Source organism: Lepidothrix coronata, unplaced genomic scaffold (assembly GCF_001604755.1).
Source record: "Lepidothrix coronata isolate B3197 unplaced genomic scaffold, Lepidothrix_coronata-1.0 Scaffold26, whole genome shotgun sequence".
NCBI classification, from domain to species: domain Eukaryota; kingdom Metazoa; phylum Chordata; class Aves; order Passeriformes; family Pipridae; genus Lepidothrix; species Lepidothrix coronata.
This window is the reverse complement of record NW_016690206.1, coordinates 808,346-823,469: the sequence shown is the minus strand read 5'-3', so window position 1 is coordinate 823,469 and position 15,124 is coordinate 808,346. Positions and strand designations below refer to the sequence as shown.

The following is a 15,124-nucleotide window of genomic DNA, read 5'->3' as shown; positions in this document are numbered from 1 at the left end:
AAACTGGGGTCCAGCTTGTGAGGAAACCTGGTTTGAGAGTGTGGGCATGTAGCTGCGAAGGAGCCTCAATCCCAGCTCAGGTAGTGCGAGTGTGACTGCTAGAGAGGCTCCTGGATGGTCACACAGGGAAGTTTCCTTAATATAAAAATTAAGAGGAAGAATTGCTAATATAATAATTTTTCTTGGCCAGGAAAATTCTATCTGCTTTATTGGCAGTGGTTTGGTTTCTTCAGAGTACAGATAAACTTTTGTGGGCTGAGCCGATGCTGACTCGGGATTTTGAAAAACAGATGAGAAAAATAATGTAATATTCTCAGAAATTTGAAGATCCACTCCTTAATGAAAATACAACATATTAGTCTATGTCAATATTGATACCACTGTTACACATTATTCCAGTTCTGTTGCAAATTTACAAAACATATCCCATTTCCAAATATGCACACTACTTATCCAATTATGTCTGATGAAATGAATGGAGTACGGCCTTCTCACAGAAAGTTTATGTAGACATTTACCCTGGGAGCTCTTAGAATAAAACATAACCTAAATATTAATAAGGACAAATGTTCAGAACTCAGAACAGATAAAACCAGTAGTAACTGCTCATCTAAATTTTTTTAAACATCTTTGAATGTTACCTTTTAGCTCTTATGTCCGACTGCTCAAGAAGATGCCAAGAATTTAGTGACAAGTTTCTGAGACCACTGTCCAGTTTCCTTAAAAAGAACAAGGAAATTATGTTGGACTACTACTAAATTGTACTGGAAAATAATGATGAATTTTATAATATCAGTAGAGGATAACCCCCCCTGTAGAAATTAATATAACAGTAGTTCTTTGATTCAGTGTCAGGGTGCTGCAAGGGCCGGTAGCCCCAAGGTATCCCCTGAGAGCAGAACAGAGGCCTTGCCAGGCAGGACCTGTTGTATCGTCCCTAGCAGGGTCATTCATTCAACTATAGAACTGATGATTTCAAACTGCTAATATTTGCATAATTTTAAAATACTTTTGTGACAAACTTTGAACTAACAATAAAACTCTTTGAAGAAGACCTTTGTTATACTGAAATCTGAACCCAAGTACTCTGAGGAGGATTTTCTAGTCGCATAAACAACAATCTTCCTTGGGGTTAAAATAAAAGTACTAAGTGTGTTGTCAACTTATGTTAATTACTGGTAAAAAAAAAAAAACAACAACAAAAAACACCTCTTTCTTTTTTTTGCCTTGCATATTTGCAGGAAATAAGAAAATCTTTTCCTATTGCAGATGTAATTTCTCATAAGCACTGATGTATATATGAGATGATGACAACTGGAAGCACTAGCAATTGATCAATCCTATCTGTGTCAACAGAAGGCAAGTTGGAATTAAGCTATTAATGTTGGAGAAAGTAATATCAAAACTATAATTTTTTATTTTTTTTTCTAAAGGTCATATAGTTTGCTCCAATGACACATGGCTGGAGCTTCAGCTAAATTGTGTTGCATATCTTTTTTTCCAATTGATTTATAGTATTTGAAAGTATTACATCAAACCTTAATATCAATCAAGTCCTAATTTTTATAAACTTAGTAGTTGTAGAAAACCAAATAGAGTGCTGACAAAGCATATGATGTTGAACTTGAATGCATTTGATAAATAATATTCAATATGAAATATTAATCATATATTTTCCTGGAGCTGTTAGCAAGCACTTTTAAACCTGACTTTCCCATGTACTAAAGGCAGACAGAAAAATTTTGCCCTGATGTCCCTATTTTAACCTTAGTTCTCTACCCAGTTCATATGCTCCTTTTCAGTTCTGTTTTCTCTATTCCACTTGAAACCATGCACAAAAACACAGTAGTATCATACAGTGGAGGAAAAAGATCTTTTGGTATTCATAGCAAACTCAGAAATACCAACAGAGTAGAATGACATTTATTTCTAAAAACACACTAAGTAGTTGCAGTCAGTAAATCATCTGAAAGGTATAAGCAAAATTGTCAGCCTGTTTACAGGTGGCTAAGTAGGCTGATATGACAGCGAGGTACATAAACTTGTGCCTATGAAGTCACTGGAAATACTTATTGAAGTAGCTCTTATACATATGCAGTGCAGAATAAAAATCAGCCTGTTTAAATAGCTGCCGCTCATATATACTTTCTTCTCTTCTTTGTGGCATGGACCAAGGAAAACCTGTAATAGTTCCTGAATGAATACAGTTTTTAGCCTGGTACACTATCATTAATGGATCCTTATTTGAATCTTATAATCTACAAGAAAACAGTGATGATGCAGAGGCTGCTTCATGAGCCATTCAGACTTCCTGTTATGAAAAGCTGTGAGGGGTGAGAGGCAGTGACCTGGGTTAAGAACCCTTGCAGTCATACAGTTTTCTGATAGCACTGTAGGTGAAGCAGAACTTGTAGCTTTAATGCTCAGTTAGTCAGTCATTCCTTCACACACGTGGGCACTGCAGTCTGGAGAGTTAGACTTTCAGAACATCTTTGTGCAGATGAGATGGAAGAAGGAGATGGAGGTCCTTTGTAAACAGTAATCATCCACACATTACAACAGGAGTGGCAATTAATGCATTGTCTGCTCAGCATCATTGTGCAAACTGTCTCTTTACAATGAGAATGCTCAGAACCTGTAGCCAGTAATGTACTCTTTTTTTACAAAATATTGCAGAAAAGTACTTTTATTTTATGAAACAATTTTTGGAGTTTAGCATGAAATTCAGATTATAAATCCTAGTATGTTTCTATCAACATTCTAAGAAACAAACATTTTGCTTTTCAAGCTTTCACCTTGCTAGTGTTTCTAGATGCTTCTTACTGCCTAAAATTTCAGTTGCTATAACAATGCTATCCAGATTTTATTAGTCTTTCAACAAAAATATCTCTGATAATGTATCATGTTACAAAGTCCTGAAATTTCTTTCTTTGAAATAATTCCAATATTGTCCTGGTGCACAAGAATGGGTCTTTATATTAAAATTCTTCCAGATTTGCCCTTTCAAAGTATATTCTGATTCTCCTTCTTTGCTTCCCATCTTTCACAGAGACATCTTCCTTTCTTTGGTAAAGGTCTATAGCACAATCACCTGTAAGGGTAAAACATTCTGTCTTTAGTACACCTTCCTTGTCATTGTGATAGTAGTTCATTGTAGCCAATTATGTAAAAAAAAAAAAAAAAGTACTAAAAGATGATTAAAGAGAACTGTAGTCCTACTTACAGCATTTCCTAACTTGAGCATCCCTTCTTGATAATCTCACACTTAAAACAAATAGTCTTATTTGGAAAAATTTTCTTCTCTCAGAGCCAAGTTCTTTTCACTAAAACCTCAGCAGGAAAATTGAATGTTATGATTTGTAAGTCCTGCCTTGATACCTTAAAGGAATTTTCAAGCAGATATGCTCCCACTTTTCTTCTCTGGATTGAGGTTTTCTTGAAATCACACAGAAGCAGCAGCATCTTCTCCTTTGATAGGAAAAAGAGTTTATTATGGTAGTCATGACATACAGTGTTTTGTGGATTCTGAGATGATAAACTACAACCATAAGATATTCTAGGAGTATTTTCAATTAAAAAGAGTTGATTTTGCACTGAGAAAGCTAAACTTTTATCAGAAGGTGGATATTTCATGAGAATCTTGTTTAGTTGAAAACTCAGGTTACCATTAAAAATATATAACATTGAAAATAAGCTTGGTACATTTTTTCTGTCTGTTTTATTCTCCATTGCTTTTCACCTTATTGCTCCTTTTCTAAGACATACTCCTTCTTATTAGATTGCAGTATCTGATGTCTCTCTTTCAATTCTTTTTTTTTTTTTGTGTGTGTGTGTGTTTTCTTTGCTGGATTCTTACAGTAAATGTTATATTTAAAAGCCAGCATGGAGGCAATGAAACAACAGGAAATCTTATCCCCTTTTCACTTACAATTTTTCTGAAATTTCCACTTCATTGATCAAATATCTAGTTAGAGTATCTGATGATATAACTTGTTCCAAGTGCTCTCAGTTCAATCTGCTGAACTTTCACAAAAGCTCTCCAAGACCTCTACTGAATTCCATTCATTAACCACAGGTATAATATGTGCAGTGCTTCTTTCTTCCCATCCTCCTTCACTCAAGATGTAGAAATTAAGTATATTCTCTTCAGCTTCTCCTAAGAATACAACCAACCGGTTGGATATCTGTTCCACTCTGTGCCTCTTACATAACTCACAATTAACATTTCTATTTCCAAAAAAATAAATAATGACAGTATGTTTCTTTCTCCATTTTCATCCCTGCAATGAGAGAGTTTTAGATGTGTTCCGGGTACTTAGTTTCTTTCTGGTTTGAAATATTCAATTTTATGGCTATTGTGTATCATTAATATGAATTAAAGTAACTGAAGTAGCATCTTGGTGAACCTGACCATCATTTTGGCATGTATGTCTTATTATGCATGCAGAACATATAAAGGATCTATGGTTTGAACTTTTAGTATTTTAATGTATTGCCATTAATTTTTTGAAATGTAGAGATAATTTATTACATGTCATGTAAAGACCAGAGCAACTCTGATGACTTTTTTCATGCATGCTTGTCTTTAAAGTCAAGCAGCAAAACTGTACTTTGAAAAGAAAGATTTCCATGGCAACAAAAGGGAAAGAAGACATTTCAAAATCACGTGTCTTTTTAGCCAAGAGTATTCCTTAGATGCTTTTATTTTATTTGTTTACATGAAAAGAAAACAAACCAAGAAAAATCGAAGATATTTTTTGACCATTTTTTTTACATTTATGGATAACAACGAATGTCAATTCTCTGTCAATAGCATTTCCCAAATCAACAAGGTTACATAAATAAATGAGGAAAAATAAGGTTTCCCAAGACCACTCTTAACAAACCCTTTATTTCTTGAAGGTGGCTGCTTATCCTTACTAATAGTCTAATCAAGTGAAGCATGTGGAGTAGTGAGCCTGAAGAATTCCAATATATTCCTAATTTACTTCTGAAAAATATTTGTAGGACAGTTCAATTTCAGGATAATTTTCATCTCTGGTAGTTGTTGTTTTCTGTTTAAATAGGAGGATTTTGCAGGCATGCATAGAAATTAGAACAGGGACTGCTATCCTTGATGATCTATCAAACAGTGTAACTATCAAGCATAACTTTTAAGACTGGATACAGGGTCAAATGGCTGCAGTGTTAGACTGCAAGCGCCTAGTGAAGTGATGTCACAAACCCCGATGACAGAAACAAGGGTTCTATATGGTGTAGGCATATAGTCAATCATCTTAGCAAATAAATGAAAAATGCAAAATATTAAAAATTTTGTTTGTAATGATTCTTCACAGCAAATCACATTTTTAATTTATATGTTGGTAGAATTGTACTTTTTTTTATACCCAGGACACACTGTATTCTTGAATTATGCTCTCAGTGTTTTCTGCCAAGTGTTTCAGTCCTTGAATTCCTGTGGAGATAGACATAAAGATGTACATACAAGTAGTGTATGAAAGCACAAAGTTTCTTACTTCAACTGACGGGACTCTTTCTAGTGGAAATATGTAGAACTTTGGTGGTATTTGGAGACAGATATCAATATCATATTCAAAAAGATTTGATCTATTTAAATATTCAGCCTATGGAACAGGTATGGTCCCCAAATTTCAATTTCTGTACATTGGCATTGCACTGTACTTTGGGTACACTGGCTCAAAATCCAGACCATAATTTCCTTATTGAATCATTTTAATGCAACACACTACTTGTGACAGCAAGGGATAGGCTGAAGGAAGGAAATCTACCAAATATATTTCACTCTTCCTCCGTGTATATGCTGAGTCAAGCACACACTTTTTTCATCTCTTATCTCAGTGAAGATAAGCTGTACATCATTTAAGGAAAAAAAAAAAAAAAGGAAAAACCGTCCTGCTGAAATGCTGAACTTGCTTTTATTTTAAGTAGAAAAAACATAGAAAAGGTTTTTTTAAACTAGAGCAAGTTTTGTAGTACAGGCACTAGCTGCTCCTTCTTGCAGGATTTCATCATCTGTGGCAGTGTAATTTCTTGGTCATAAGTGTGTCTTGCTAACCAAGATGCTGCAGGAAATTGTGATACCTGTGAAAGAGAGAGGAGATAGTTGGTTGCAACATGTAAATATATGGTTAAGTATTAATTCATTACAGGAAAATGATGTTAAGAACAGCAAAAAAAAAAATTAGTTTTTTATAATTTTGGGGTTATTTTCTTAGAGGAAAATAATGTAAACCAGAAGCCAATCAAGCTCCCTATTCTTTAAGAATTGTTGGGCAACTGAAAACTAGTTTAATAATCATATAAATGTAACATATCTGATACAAAATTTTCAAGGATTCCTATAACTTTGTTTAGCTGATACCAAACCTAGCAGTGGCCACATATAAGAGCAGAATCAAGAAATTACCCTGAGATTAGCTCGGGGGTTGGTTAGAACATGGTGCTAATAACACCAAGGTTGTGGTTTTGATCCCTGTATGGACCATTCACTCAAGCAATGGACTCAATGATCCCTGTAGGTCCCTTGCAACTCAGAATATTCTGTGATATTCTGTGAAGTTTCCAATAGCAAGACATGCCATTGAAAGAAGGACTCGTGTAGGACCACTGTATTGAAATTTCTGATTGTTATGGTTTAGGAATGCTATACCCTAATTTAGTGTTCCCACTAAAATGAAAACTATGAGCCACTTCCCATGAGAGACAAACAAGGCAGAGATAAGAACAATTTACTAGAAACAACGAGATAAGAAAATGAACAGTTACAGCAACAATACTAATTAAAAAAAAAACATACAAAAAGAGGGTGATTTATATGCAGAAAATGCTCACTGACTCACCCAGTGCTGTGTGGGCCCTAAGACAAAGAACAAAATGGTGCTGGACCTTCTGTGTGCCACCTTTTTATTCCCAACAGCAAATCACCCCCTTCTCCAAAGTGAGAATCCCTTACTTCCACCCTCCAGGAATGACATGGGTGGCATAGAATAACAACCTAGATATGCCCCAACTCTGCTCCAGGATCTGTTCCCTCGTGGCTATTGTGAAAAATTAACCCTCTCCTTGGCCGAAACCAGGACACTGACAAATCGGAATAGCCACAAGAGATGGTCATGTTTACTGTATTTTTTTATCAAAATAATTTTAAAGATGTTAAGTAAGCATCAGCAAATAGATTAATAATTGCCAATTGGTATTGCTTCTCTGTGATGTGATTTACCTAACTGTAGGCTATTTGTTAAGTATTAATTAAATTAACCAAAAACTCGCTGTAAGTTTAAGGCCTTAATAAAAATTGAATTACTTTATTTATTGCATTAACTGCCTGCAGGCAGACAAATTACTTGCATGTCATCACAGTTTATTTTGTGCTATTATTTTGTGCTTTAAGAAGCACTCTGCTGAATATTAAACATATTATGATATTTCTATCTACCTCATTTAGCAAATTGTTTCACTCAGCTGCATGGCTGTCAAGTACATACCAACATGTCTGAGAAAGAATTAAAATCCAAATCTATTTCTTTTGCCACATCCAATGCAGTATGTGATTTATATTTGAAAATAGAGTGTTAAGGAAGGGAAAGGTGCATCTGCCTGGAGCTACAGTTACAAGAAGACTGTAGCCTCTTTTCCTGCTTTTCTGTAGGAGCAGTGCCTTTACTTATGTGTCTGCCTCACCACTTTCACTTTTTTTTAGTTCTCCAAGGCAAGTGACACAAAGGAACATAGGAGCTAAAATTCTGCTTTGAGACTGAAAGGAGAAGATTTCAGTGAACAGGGAGGTTACACTAAATCCCATCAGCCAAATTTTATGCACACAAAAGAAGGAGCAGAAAAGAAGGAGCAGAAATGCACACACAGACCTTTATTTACTGTACAGTCTACCAGTGGCCAGCCAAGGCAGAACACACTAATGATTTTAAAGGTTGCTTTCAAGACCCAGGGACCAGCAACAACACTGTTTTTTCCAACACAGAATAGTCAGAATTAAAGATGTAGCTGCTATCTCCCCCCTATTCTCCATTTCTTAAAGGAAATTTAATTTGAGTTTGTTTCAGGTAGGTACAATGACCCCTTACTGAATATTTACATCTCGTCTGAGATCTGTGACGCTTTTTGTTTCAGAAGTGACTATTCATGGTAGTGGTGTGGAAATGCCAGCGGATCATGGGCCAAAGAAAAACAGAGAGAACAGCTGAAACACTGAATCACCTTTGTAAGTAGTGGGTGCAGTTACAGTAGTTCTAGAGTTAGGACTGGGAGAAGTAAATATCCTAGTAACCCCTGTGAACTATGCTTTGGGCAAAATAATGAAATAGACTTCATGAACATGGACTTGATTCCCTTCTGGGGAAAATAAACCAACAGACGAATTCCGGGAATGCAACTAGTACACTCCTACTTCTATGGGACATTTTATCCTCAGATCTAGGTTGATCTGAAGTTGGTTTTAATCATTTAAAGCATGTGCAGTGTCAATGTCAATTCCTCATTCCTAGCTGCTCAGGTCACAGATGCACATTTATTCTTCCATACTACTTTACAATGTAGACACAGTAGGAGTCCCCTCGTGGATATGGTCTCTTCCAGGGGGGTAAGATGTCAGGTTTCCATATAATTACTATGATTTTCTGGCAATGATGAATTCTTCAAATATGTCCCATCCTACTTAGCCAATGCTGCAATATAGAAAAGTATTGCTTTTGTTAAAAGTAAATTATTCTTATCTTCAGACAAGGGGTTTTTCTTGTAGAAGGTACAAGACTGTGATTAGGCGGTTTAAGTTCAAAATAATGTTTTAGGTTCAGATATTAGTCCAGGTAGAAAGTTCAAAATAGGTTTTTGCTTGAGTTCCAACTGCCTTTCTGATTCAAACTAGGGGCTCTTCTGTCAAAAGCCCCAAAGAAAGGAAAGCAGTAGAGCATCTTTGGTTTAGGTAAGGAGACAGTGCACTCCACATAACAAAAACACCCAAACAACTCACTCTGCCAGTTATTTTCTAGTAGGCTATGGTTTCAGTAGCTTTCATGACTCACTCAGGCTATCAATTCTACAGAGCTGCTGCAGCAGTTGAGGAAGCCTGTTGTCTTCACATAACCCTGATGAGTCACATTGTGATACCCTATGAATTTGATATGCAAAATCCTGCAGTCCTACATCATAAGAGTCCATGCAAATCCTTTGTCAGTTTTGATCTACATGAATTTGTAAACCGAGAATTCTGCTTTTATTGGAATATAATCATATGCTTACAGGCAGAACAAACATCTAAACAATAGTGTTCTTTTTGTTTCATGTGTAAGCCTTGCAAAGTTGTGATTTGCCAATGTTTTTGATGATGATTATGTGTTAAAAGGATTGCATTTGATTCTGTGTTCTTGAAAGGTCACTGACTCATGAAAAAATCTGCATTGAACAGGAGTCATAAGTGAGATTTTCAACAATATACTGGAACCCTAGTAAATGAGGCTGAGGTTTTGTACTGAAATTTTGTTAGAACTCGTTTGAAGCTAAGAGAAAGAGCTACTTGATTTTTACTGCTTTTAACGAATATGTTGAAAGTACTATAGCATTAATCTGAGAAGGAACTGTGAGTCAACTCAAGGCACGTGATTACTGTCTCTGTTTTGAAACCAGAGCATGAAGATCATGGTACTGCTAGATTCATTAATGCCAGACAACAGGTAGGAAACAGTGAGAATGTGTTTAATATTTCACTGTAAAGGAAGGAAAAAACTGAAAAATAACTTTCTTATGGCTGGCTGAATTTCTACCCTAATCCCTAAAAAGAAAATCTTTGTATGTCTAAGTGCATATAAAAACAGTGTTATGAAACTGGAGGGACTTACATTTGCTGGCCCTCTTTAACCTATTCTGCAACACAGAAGTCCTGGTAGTCAAACTGTAGCATAAATAAGCAATGAAATATCTGACATGAAACTATTACATATATTAAAGAACATCTAGGTTTATATTGGTAGGCATGCTCTTGCATGAAGTAGAACTCGAGGCCAGATTCGTTATGCATACAAAAGTTTAACCTTGACTTCTGCCCTAGTACTCCTGACAACATCTCAAGCTCTCGCAGGACAAGGTGTGAGATGAGAGTCAGGCTTGAAAGCTGAAAAAGGGTGTAGGTAGCTACAACTTCTATAAGGGCTGGTATTGATTATCTGAATATTTGTGTTTCAGAGCTTAGTCAAGTGGATGACCTTTAACAGCTTGAGGGCTCTGCACTGGGTCACTGCTGGATAAGAGTTTGTGCTATCTTCATTTGGGAGGTGGCAACAAGGATGGATCACTGTTTTATGGCTTAGTCTGGTGTGTGCCACCCAAGGGGAGGAACACACCTGATTGAAGCTTATTTTTGCAGATCAGTAGTAGCCCACAAGGTTATTAAGCAGTGGTAAACGCTCAGGCTAAGAACAGATATGTGATGAAATATATATACTTGGAATGAGATAGCTCTGTGAAAGCTCTTCTGGGAAATACTAGAAATGTCTAAAATAATTATACTTTAAATGTGAATACAGTGAAATCCAAAGGCATAACTGAAGCTTGTATAGATATGTGGGATTTAATGTTAAGCTAACTGCAGGAAGGAATTTTAAGAATAGTTCTTAACAGTATGGGATTCCAAGTAATATGTAAAATCTGTCCAATGTCCTGTATAAACCCTCAGGAAGCTGTGCAATACTCTAATACTCCTTTGTCTGAATTCTTAGCAGGACCCAAGACAGCTTTATTAAATTTAGCTGAGACAAATCTTTCTTTTTAGTGCTGACATAAGCAGAAGGTGGTTTATTTTTTCTGTTATTATATTCAACTTATTGTAATTTACATGTTATAAATGATGAGAATTTGTTTTTTCTAAATTTTCTTACCTAATTGTGAATAATTTTATAATAGGACAAGGCTCTCCCCTTCTTTCTTTTAGAAAGTACATGTCCACATTGCATTTTCTTCATTTTGATCAAACACTAGTAATAATGTACAATATAATTACCTTGACTATAGTGAAACATGAAGCCATTCAGGTTCTGGATCATGTCTGAATATCTGAAAAACTAAAAAAGCAGGGAGCAGAGTAATATAGATGATATGGCATTACTAAACTGCCATTTTAAGTTGAAAGTCAAACTCAGGACAGAGTTAGTTTTCACTGTGATATTGAAGTAGAATATTTTCTCTTTATCATGGAATTACTGCATTTAAATATAGTGCTAATCACCTTAAATGTCATGTAAGGTCAGGAAATATTTAATCTGTGTAAGTTATAAAGTGAATAATTTTTATAATCTATATTTCCATTGTCATTTGTAGGCTAGTGATATTTACCTTATTTTTTTGGAGTCTAAACCAGAGCATTTTAACACCAGAATTATAGAAGTTATACAGTGCTATATTTTGATAATTTAGATTATGCAAGGATTGCCAGGATTGTTTGGGCATTTTGGTGACCAAACACACTGATTCCTGGAATTGACAGTGTTCTCAGCCTGGAGTAACGGCACCTGCTCTTCCTGTCATCATTCGTTCTCCTTTTCCTTACTTTCCCCGAAAGCAGATAAGTAGATATACAAACAAAGTAAAACTGTGATTTGCGTTTATGCCTCTTTACCTTTTTTTTCTCTCTCTTCCCCTTCATGCTGTGAAAACACACAAAAGATGGACCTATAACTAAAGCAGCTAATGATGTCTGATTTAGCAATCATTTTTTTTAAGGCCATAAGTTACTTCTTTAATACATCACCATAGAATCATAGAATTATTAAGGTTGGAAAAAAACCTCCAAGATCAACAAGTCCAACCTTTGACTGAACACCACCATGCCCACTAAACCATGACACTAACCACATAGTACTGGGTGCCGAGTCCAGTAATTTCTTGAACACTTTCAGGGATGGTGATTCCAACCACCCCCCTAGACAGCCCATTCCAACACTTAACAACCTTTTCAGTGAAAAAATTATTTCTGATGTCCAACCTGAACCTCTAATGGTGCAATTTGAGGCTGTATTCTTTTGTCCTGTCACTAGTTGCCCGCAAGAAGGGATCAACCCCTAAGGACTAGGATAAATGATGGAGAGTGGCTTAACGAGCTCTTCCGGCAGCTCTCTCAATACTCTCAAGTGAATCCCATCTAATCTCATAAACCCATGAGTGTCTAAGTTGTATAGCAGGTCACTGACTACTTCCATAGGCACTCAACCTTGTCATCACTGTCCTTGAGCTCTATACTGTCAAAACACTCCCTAATGTACAGACACCCCACTGCCTTTCCTAACTCGATTGTTCCTTCTGAAGAGCTTATAGCCACCCCCTGCAGCACTCCAGTCATGCGAATCATCCCACCGTGTTTACGTGATGACTATATCATAGCTTTTGTGGCTTACAGCTCATCCTGTTTGCTACCCATACTGCATGCATCGGTGCAAATGCACTTCATGTGTGCAATCCATTTCATCACCAAAATGTTTGCTCAAACTTCCAGGATGATTGTAACTAGTGTAGTTTACATTTCTTTTCCAAACTGGTGGAAACCTGGCATCATGATGCTGTTGACATAGCACATGGGGCATACAAGCTAAACAACTCTCTTTTTTAGAAGCAGGCAGGCAATGTAATGATTTCTGAAAAATTCCTGGTATAGACCTTCACCCCACACTTGGAATAGCTCAGATCTGATAATTGTCAAGGCATGGTTCTGAGCACACCTCTTTGACTATTGAGGGCATTTTACAGGATGGTTATGAATTAGAAAACCATCAAAAAAACTTTGAGACTGGTGAAAATTTAGTTTCATTTCTCTTGTAATAGATGGCAGGTGTCTCTTTAAAATTTGTGTGTTAAAAAACCCCATATAAATATATTACTGAAATGCAACATTTCTGCTTTTGGTCATCAGCTTTTCAAATAACTCTCTGTGTTTTATAAAATAATATTATGGTGCTCTAGATTAGCATTAACCTTACTGCTTGTAAGGTTACAAATGTTTACAAAAGCTTCTATGTTTACAAATGTGTTGAAATCAGAATAATTTCTACCAATTAACTTTAGTGTAGTGCAGAAATAAGCTATATAATGTTTGATTTTTGTCAAGTGGTGTGTTGAGTTGGTTTTATTTCTGATTCAGTTTAGTTTTTTAGTCTTTTATTGAAACATGTTTTTGGTACACTTTGCTACCATTTAATCCTTAAATGCAATTTAAATATTAATCCTAATAATTTACTAGACAGTTTGCATTAGTTGTTCATTTCCTTTAATTGTCTTAGCAGATCAACAGCTGTGTTAACTCTTAATGAGGGTTGCTGTCTGTAGGACAGAAAATTACCTCCCTCAGTCTACTGGAAAAACAAGCACATTCCTATACCAGCAGAAATCTTCAGCACCCTCCCATCTCCCCCTCTCTCTCCCAAAAAAATATTTTATATGAAGATATTTTTTTATTAGTGTCATGGTTCAGGAATGGTATTCCCAAATTTAGTGTTCCCACTGTAACCTTCCAAACCATGCACTGCAAGCTCACTTCCCCCTCCCTCTCTCCCTCCCCCATGCAGTGGGCTGGAGAGGAGAAGTGGGGACACAAAAAATAAACATCATGGGTTGAGATAAGAATAATTTACTGGAAACAGTAATGAAATAAGAAAACGAACATTTCTGCCTCCTGGCTACTGCAAAAATTAACCCTGTCCTGGCCAGAACCAGGACAGTTGGTAATGTTTATTTAACACAGATAAATTAACAAGGAATTAATAATGAAAATCATTACATATCTGTATATCAGTATATATCTTTCCAATTCTATGGAAGATTTCCATGTACTACAGATAACTGAAATGCTGTTTAAATACTTATTGCAGCTATTTAAGAATTAAGAGTTAGTCATCACTGACCTACTGAAATCATCACATTACTGATTTTTATACCATATGGAACAAGTATTAGATTTTTTTACTGTGTTTGAAATCGGATGTTTACCAAAACTTTAAAATTAACCTTTCACAACCATTCCAGATGTTTTAAACATAGAACTTTACCAAAAAAGGGAAAATGAGATTGTCAAGAGAATTCCTGCAAAATATTATCATTAGAAAATAATTATTTAAAATATTTGTCAATCTCTAACTGAAATTAGAAAGCCATACGAGTATTTTATATTTACTTGGAAGAAATCTGATAGTATTTGTACAGATCAAGTCAAACAAACAAACAAAATACTTTGTAATTTCAGTTAGGGAGATTCCATAACCTCTCTGGGCAATCTGTTTCAGTGCATGGTCATCCCCACAGTAAAGAACTTTTTCCTCTTATTCAGGTAGAACTTCCTGTGCATCAGTTTCTTCCCATTGCCTATTGTCCTGTTGCTTGGCACTTCCAAGAAGAGCCTGGCACCATCCTCTTAACACCTTCCCTTTGGATACTTACAGATATTGTTGAGGTTCCCCCTCAGCTGTCTCTTCAAGAGGTTGAATAGGCCCAACTCTCCCAGCCTATTCTCAGAAGAGAGATGCTTCTGTCCCTTAATCATCTTTGTCACCCTCTGCTAGACCCACTCTAGGAGCTCCATGTCTCTCTTGTGCTGAGGAGCCCAGAATTGGACACAGCACTCCAGATGTGGCCTCACCACGGCTGAGTAGAGGTGCAGAATCCTTTCCTTTCGCCTCCTGGCACCCCAAGATATCATTTGCCTTCTTGGTCACAGGGACACACTGCTGGCTCATGGACAACTTCTTGTCCACCAGGACACCCAGGTCCTTCTCTGGAGAGCTACTTTCCAGCAGGTCAGACCCCAGCCTGTCCTGGTGCAGGGGGTTATTCTTCCCTGGGTCCAGGCCCCTGTATTTGTCTTTGCTTAATTTCAGACAGATCTTCTCTGCCCATCACTCCAGCCTTTCAAGGTCCTTCTGAAGTTGCACAGCTGTTTTTTTCTCTACTCAAATATGTCCCAGAGGCACTATCACTGTGGCTGACGGCCTCAGCCTTGACCAGTCTTAGAGAAGACTGGCATTGGGCCTGCCTGTTGGACATGGAGGAAGCTTTTAGCAGCTTCTCACAGAAGCCACCCCTGTAGCCCCTGCCACTGACTACTAAAATCTTG

The 15,124-nt window shown here is 36.5% G+C and overlaps 1 long non-coding RNA gene across 1 annotated transcript; it reads right to left on the bottom strand.

Moving 5' to 3' along the window:
• Positions 1–6,011: 6,011 nt before the first annotated feature.
• LOC108494624 lies at positions 6,012–14,793 on the bottom strand. The gene is made up of 3 exons (XR_001873922.1): positions 14,452–14,793; positions 11,030–11,090; positions 6,012–6,102 (listed from the first exon to the last, which is right to left on the bottom strand). It is a non-coding gene; the product is annotated as an uncharacterized LOC108494624 (long non-coding RNA).
• Between the last annotated feature and the right edge of the window lie 331 nt (positions 14,794–15,124).